We start from the raw sequence: 7,364 nt of genomic DNA on the forward strand, positions 1-7,364 counted from the left end.
TGGGGGTGAAATTTTTCATATTTGAATCCGCTATATCTCGGCTATGAAAAATCTTATCAAAAAGTTAGGCATCGCATTTTGAAGGTAAAGAGTAGTTCTTTATGATGCCATTGTCAGTTTGTAAAAAAAATTTTTTCGCGATGTTACGGGGCCTCGAACACATCAAAATAACGGGTTTTTGACCCTTTTAGGTTAGAATATCTCGAAAACTGAGGGTGATGGAATTTTTCTGAAGTCAGATTCGGATTCAGCGCAGCAAAAACCTTCGGGTATAGTAGGTCTGGTCTCTGGTTCTGAGAATTGTTGGCCTGTGTTATTCTCGATTATTATCATTCAAATAATCGTGTTTGAAGTTTAAAACTTATTTCCTAAAAGAGGAAATAAACATTGTTTTCAATTTTATTCCAAATCGTCAATATCAGGTAAATCGAGTACAAGCATTTCATTTCACAATTATCTATATAATATAAATTGATCATTATTTTTAAATATCAGCCCCATAAGTCTGTTTTATAGGGTTCTAAAAAAAACCTTATAATTGAAAATTTAGGTTTTTCTAGTTTCTGGTGCTAATTATGATTTTTTTTGCCTTTTGGTCCATACAAACTACTTCTAATACACAACCTAAAACTTTTAACCAATAATAAGGTGTTTAATTAAATTTTTTCAACAATTTCTTATTGTGGTTAGCAATTTGCTTTTAGAATAAAGTTAGAAAGTTGCGTTTTTTCCTCGAATTTTCCATGTTACTTACCACTTTATAGTTAGATAGAGTCCAAAACCAATTAAATTTAATATAAATAATTTTTAAACAAATTAGTATTATTTTTAATAATATTCTCTTTGAATGATTCTAGAAAGTTACGATTTTCTCTTTAATATTCATTTTTTATCCAGTTTTCACTTAGAGCGAGGTAAAAAGTAATGCAATTTGTTATTTTAAAAAAAAATTGTTTAAATAATTCATTATTATTTATAAATATATCATCTTGAAACATTTCTTGAACGTTGCGGTTTTTTCTAGAATTTTTACCTTTGTTTTTGGGTTTTAGTAATGACAAATAATTTATCTGAATTATCTAATCTAATCGTTTTGAATTTTTCGGCCCAACCCAACTGATAGTTGTGCAATTTTCAATTTCAATACCTTCAGATTAAATTTAAAACTATAAACAATTAAACGAACATATTCATGCTTTAAAAAAATTTGAATTGGCAGAGCTTAAGATTAGAAGCTTTTACTTCGAAAAATTCACTTTAGCTTTTAATTTGAAATTATCAAGTTTTTATTAGTTCGAATTGGAAATTATTTAAATTTAAAAGTTTTAAATTTTAAACTATTCAAATTGAAAAATTTTTTTAGGAATCATATAAATAATATAATATTGTTTATATTTTAAATCATGCAATTTTCAAAATTCTAATCTGAAAGTAATCAATCTTTAAACTTTTTAAATTGCCCTATTTACGAAGTTTCAAACTGAAATTATTCAATTCATGGACTCTTTTATCCAATACAAAAATTTTCAATTTTAAACGCTTTATTAGCATTATTTTTTGTCACATTAACTGCGTAAAATAAATCGTCAATTTTGCTGTATTATCAAAGTTCAAATAAAATTTGTATGTTATTTCATTCTTTGGTTTACTTTTCACGTCATAATATTATCTACAGATCTTGACAAAAAAAATCACAATGATTTACGGAGAAAAATGTCTCTTTTACGGAAATATATTTTATTCGTAATATTAATTTTGCTCAATATATTCACATACGAAACTAACATACAAATTTTTTTAACTAATCACCAATTTATGTACAATTTTTTAATAAATTTATTTCAATTGAGTTTAAATATTTTAAGAAATTTTGAAAAGAATTACAATTCTAGTTTGAAACAGGCATTTTTATAAATAAATTATAGTACTACTTCTCGTTAGAGGGCTGAAGCTAGCCGGGCCTAAAAATCATACCCACGTCCAATTTGATCCATTTTAAGTGTTCGGTTGCGGCATGCGCTTATGGCGCCCAATAACCAAAATTAAAGTTTTTTAATTGTTTGGAATTTCGCTATTTCATCTATAGGACGTGTAGAGGTTAAAAGTTTTTATAGATAAATATCCTTAGCATACGTAAGTGAGGACGACATTTACTGTAAATTATACAAACTGAACGCTAATAAAGGGGCTGTTTAATATATATCGGTATAATAAATGGGCATAATTTCCACTATTTTTAAATCTGGCAACCACCACGATGTAAGAGAATGTAGGACAATTACTCTTTAATCTCCATTCCTAAAATCGTCGAGAGCATTATTTTTTGAAAAACTCTACCAAGCCTCGCCCATTACCATCATCGACGCGCAGCATCGTTTCATGAGGGGTCGTGATCCAACAAACCATGGTCCCGCCAATTCAATGCTCAAATATGTTAGACTTGGAGCATGATCCAACAAAGCATGGTCCTGCCAGGCGCAAGTAAAAAAAGTCAATTAATCAGATTCGGCACCCTAGGGCACCCGACCTTTCTGACATCTTAGATCGAGTGCGGCAGTTGGCTTCCCCTTCCATTCGCGCCAATGCTTTGAGTATGGTGGGGGGCGTCGGTTCACTCCAGTCACTCTAAGTCGAACGTATTTGAGCATCGAATTGGCAGGACCATGGTTTATTGGATCATGGACTTGGAGTGATTTGGAGTGAACTGAATCCCCCCACCACACTCACTGCATTGGCGCGAATGAAACGGGAAGCCAACTGCCGCACTCGATCCAAGATGTCAGAAAGCTCGGTTGCCCTAGGGTGCCGAATCTGATTGGTTGACTTTTTTTTACTTGCGCCTGGCAGGATCATGCTTTGTTGCAGGTATGCGCATTACTAATCACACAATCTCTTGAAGCATGTTTGCAGGTCGACGCGATATACAACAATTTTTAAAGGCTTTCGGTAATGTCGACTACGGCATTCTAATGGCAAGGCTCAGAGAAATGGGTATCTCTTCCAATGTGTCTTTTGTCTTTGAAACTACCTGGAGGATAGATCGTAATACATTCGTGTCAATGGCATTTTTTTAGGATCGCACAGTAAAAACTCTGAGATAAATTTTGTTGCACCTGATTTAAAGTTGAGGATCTATCTCGATCGAATTTGAGATACGAAACTATCGTTTATTGTTTTTGCAAAAAAATGTTAAAACAATTGACTCATATGACTCATACTTCGTTTTTCCTGCACGTGGGTCAACTAATGTTCCTTCTTTATGTTAATAATGTCAGTAGGTTTATTAGATTTTCATTTTTCTCCTATTCGATAATGACCTCAAATTGTTTTTTGTAGTTCACTCCCATCTGTATTGCATCGAAATTCAAAACAATCTCGATTGCTTGCACGAATTGTGCAATCTGACTGGTATGCAAATTTTATAGAAATGCTCTAGGAAGAAAGTGACTATAATCCAACACTGCAAAATCGGGGAGAGGGGGTCGAATTGACTAGAGTCACTCAAGTTCTATGAGTAAATCTCAGAGGTCTCTGAGCTTTGTCGCGAGAAATGCCTTGATATTTAGGCATCCTCTTATACTTAAGATTTTTTACTTTTAGCTCGTTTGACCAAACTTAGAATACGAGGCTATCATCTGGTCCCCGCCATACCTCGTATAAAAAATTAGGCTGGAAGGGGTGCAAAACCTTTTCCTCTGTTTGGCGGCTAAACAATTGGGCAACATGGACCGAAGAAATCATGATTACGATGCAATAAGAGCTCTACTTAAAATTGCAAAACCTGCCTCTAGGTTCTTCACTGTTGAGCTCTGTGTTTTTTTCACTGTATTGTAAACAATGAAAAACAATTTCCTACGACTTTAGCGAAAATTAGGTTAATTTCACAACCTAAGTCTATCCATAGAAAGAAACCTTTATTTTACGTAATTAAGCACCGCACAAATTACGGAGCGAATTCCGAAATCTCCAGTATTTTTTGAGGTAAAATCTTTTATAAAAAATCCTGACACTAGCAACGATGTGTCAACGATATCAACAAGCTTTGGAAGTTTCGAACTTGTGTTTTGAACAGAATATCTTACAATACTTTTTCACTGAAATTAACTTTGTTCCTTACTCACATATTTTTAAAAAATGACTATAATAATGGCATTATAGTACGTACCCAGTAAGCACTACATAAGTCGTATGGTCTGACGATGTCTTTACGATATCGCAAAGACACCGAAACGACATGGGCACAGGATGTCGTAAAGTTGCCGGAAAGATGTCGTAACGATCTCGTAAAGACGTCGCCAAATTTTGTGCCTACTGGGTACACTTTCTAGACACTTTTCCTTTTTTATGCTATTTTTTTTCTCGTTTTTAACCCTGAAAATCCTCTAAAGTCCGTTGGAGCCAGCCACACAGCTCTTTTAGAAGCTGAGAAGTATAAAAAAACAGGCCCTGGTGTAATTCTTCCAGTGTGTATTCTACGTTAGGAAAAGGCGCTTAGTGAAAACATTTATTTTGGTTAAAAATCGATATGATACAGTTTTTTGTAGAGTACTATTTAAAAAACATTTTTAAAAAGTGTTGTGGATAAGTTTTGTAACTGTTTAAATAATTTAAAGGCTGAAAATTGAAATAGAAGGTTTTCAAGCGATCGTCAATTTTGGAGCTGAGAAAAATATTAAATTGCAAAGGTAATTATTTATTATTATATATTTTAAATAAGTAAATTATAATATATTTATTGGCAAAGTATTATATATTAATTAAAAAATATTATTTTGTGTATAGATGATGGCTCGTCGTAAGCAACGCCAAGCGGAGCAGATCAAAGCGTTATAATTAGGGGGATCGAAAAGTTGAAAGTAGTATTAATGAATAAACAAGCTTTATAAATTTATTTATAGTAATAATTAAATTTAAGTATATTTATTTAACTTTTGAAACCTTTCTTCATCAATCAAAACAACTTTTTAAGTAACATATCATGTTTTCCCGAAATCCCTAAACTACATGTCACTTGTTTGAGTTTTTATTAGTTCTATTGATTTCTTACTAAAAATAGCCAATTTTTTCATTTTAGCTCAATCTTCGCACTTTTCAGAAAACTGCTCTTTTAAATTTGCAAAAGAAGATGTTCATTTATCACCTATAGAGTCTCAAAATATATTTCTTTTTATAAAAATACAAGCATTTAAAAAAAGAGTTTTTTAGAAAAAATATTTTCGTTACCTTTTTTCAAATATTTTTTTAATTAATGATTCTAATAAAAATATATCTCGTTTTTCATATTTATCAGAAAATTGCCTATTGATTAAAAAAAATTAACTCTAATTAAATTAAATCACAAAATATAAGGTTTCAAAGTATTATCAGCTATAAATCGCCCATGTGTGTATCTAATGTAACTTTATATAAGTGTTTATATTGAGGGTTAATTTGGTAACGCGATAGAAACCCAAAGAAATAAGAAGGCAAACGAACTGAACCTACATGTAGAGAAGTTTGAACACAGTGAACGTCGTCACTTCTGTTTAGTAGAACAGCCCTACTGATTCGAGAGAACCATTACCCCAAACAAGCCAAACCGTTTGATCAAGAGCATAGTAGAGCCGTTCTCCACACGCACCGCTTGCGCACTTTAGAAAAATATAGCACCCACATTTCAAAATGGCTTCTATGCGTAAGTTCGGGGTAACTAGTGACCCGAATCTGAAGCGGACATCACACCAAACCAAAGTGCAGCGACCCTTTCACAACTAGCGCTACGGTTTTACCTAAATTCTCTCCGTGTACACATGCATCCAGATGTCAATATACACCATAGGCGAGTAGGTAGGACACCTGACAACGCAACCGCCAATGCGGATGTGCGCGAAACTGCCCCTCGGTATGCATTCGTGGCGAACTTTAACGAATTCTTGAACTTTGGTGATTCAACCTTTCCTTACCAAACACATAAGGTAATACAACTTTTTAGTATTCCTTCGAGTTTTCTGTATAGCAAAAGGCTTTGTTCGCTTACTGATTTTAAATAAATAAATGGTTGATTTTTCAGATGTGGTACATTTAATAAATAAATGAAAGATTAAAAATTTCAATTAAAATATCGAAATTCTTTCATACGAACTTCAAAATATTACAATACATAGTTTTGCAATTTATAAGAAAACAATATTCCGTATTTATTTGAGGAATCCTAAATTTGGAATTTAGTTGTGATTCACGTGACTTGCATTCAATCTGTAATGTCTTGACGGCCAGCCCTGCACTCCAAGATCATGGACAGCGAAAATATGACCACCTCTATCGTTTGGCGGATGCGTTTCATGAGGATTTTGGTAACCATATCCTAATGTCGATACGTATAAAATATCCAATCGAGGACCTCCGAAAATGCATGCGCTGACTCTCAATGCAGGTATGTTAACAGATCGAACAACTCTTCTAGTATGTGGATCAATTTCAATTACCTAAAGAAAATTACAGAATTTATTCAAATTCAAAGTTTTGTTTTTGGAAATATATATCTATAATTGGGTTTAATCCTTACATGCGAACCTTCAAAAAGAGGCACCCAGAGCCAACCTCTGGTATCAATTGCCATACGACCCGGAAGGGCATGTATACCATGTGTTTGAAAATCAATGATGACTTCTCTTCTCTCATCTAAAAAAGTGATTTTATTACGAGTTAAATTATAAAAACTTTCATTTCTACTTAATTTATTCATAAACAGGGAGTCTAAACCTAGGGTTGTCCACGGAATTTCTCAATTATAATGCGAAATTTTGTAAATAAATATACATGGATTGAAGTTTGGTAGAGCCGCTTACCCAACACGTGCAAAAATTGCACCAATCACACAGTGAACAGCGTCACTTCTGTTTCGTAGAACGGCTCCACTGATTCGAGAGAACCATTACCCCGAACACGCCAAACAGTTTAAAAAACAGTATATTCGAGCGTTCTGCACATGCGACTCTTGCGGCACAGTTCCACGCTTGCGCAGTTTAGGAAAATATAGCACATACGTTTCAGACCGACTGATCTCCGTAAGTTTGGGGTAACCAGTGCCCCGAATCTGGAGCAGACGCCACAGTACACCGAAGTGCAGCAAGTCTCTCAACGCTAGCGCGACGGTTTTACTTCACTTATCTCCGTATAGTTATAAATTAAAACAGGAAATTTCCGTAAAGAATTATAACGTATTCTTCTGTTTGTAATTTATTTATTGGATTGAAAATTTCAATATTTTGTTGCAAATTTGTTTTCCTTTATTCAAAATTCATTTATTGTTTGAAAATTCGTCTTTTTGGTTTGAACATGCATCTGTTATCGCAGAAATTTACCACTTTTTAGAAATTGCAATT

Source organism: Belonocnema kinseyi, chromosome 7 (genome assembly GCF_010883055.1).
Source record: "Belonocnema kinseyi isolate 2016_QV_RU_SX_M_011 chromosome 7, B_treatae_v1, whole genome shotgun sequence".
Classification (NCBI taxonomy): Eukaryota; Metazoa; Arthropoda; class Insecta; order Hymenoptera; family Cynipidae; genus Belonocnema; species Belonocnema kinseyi.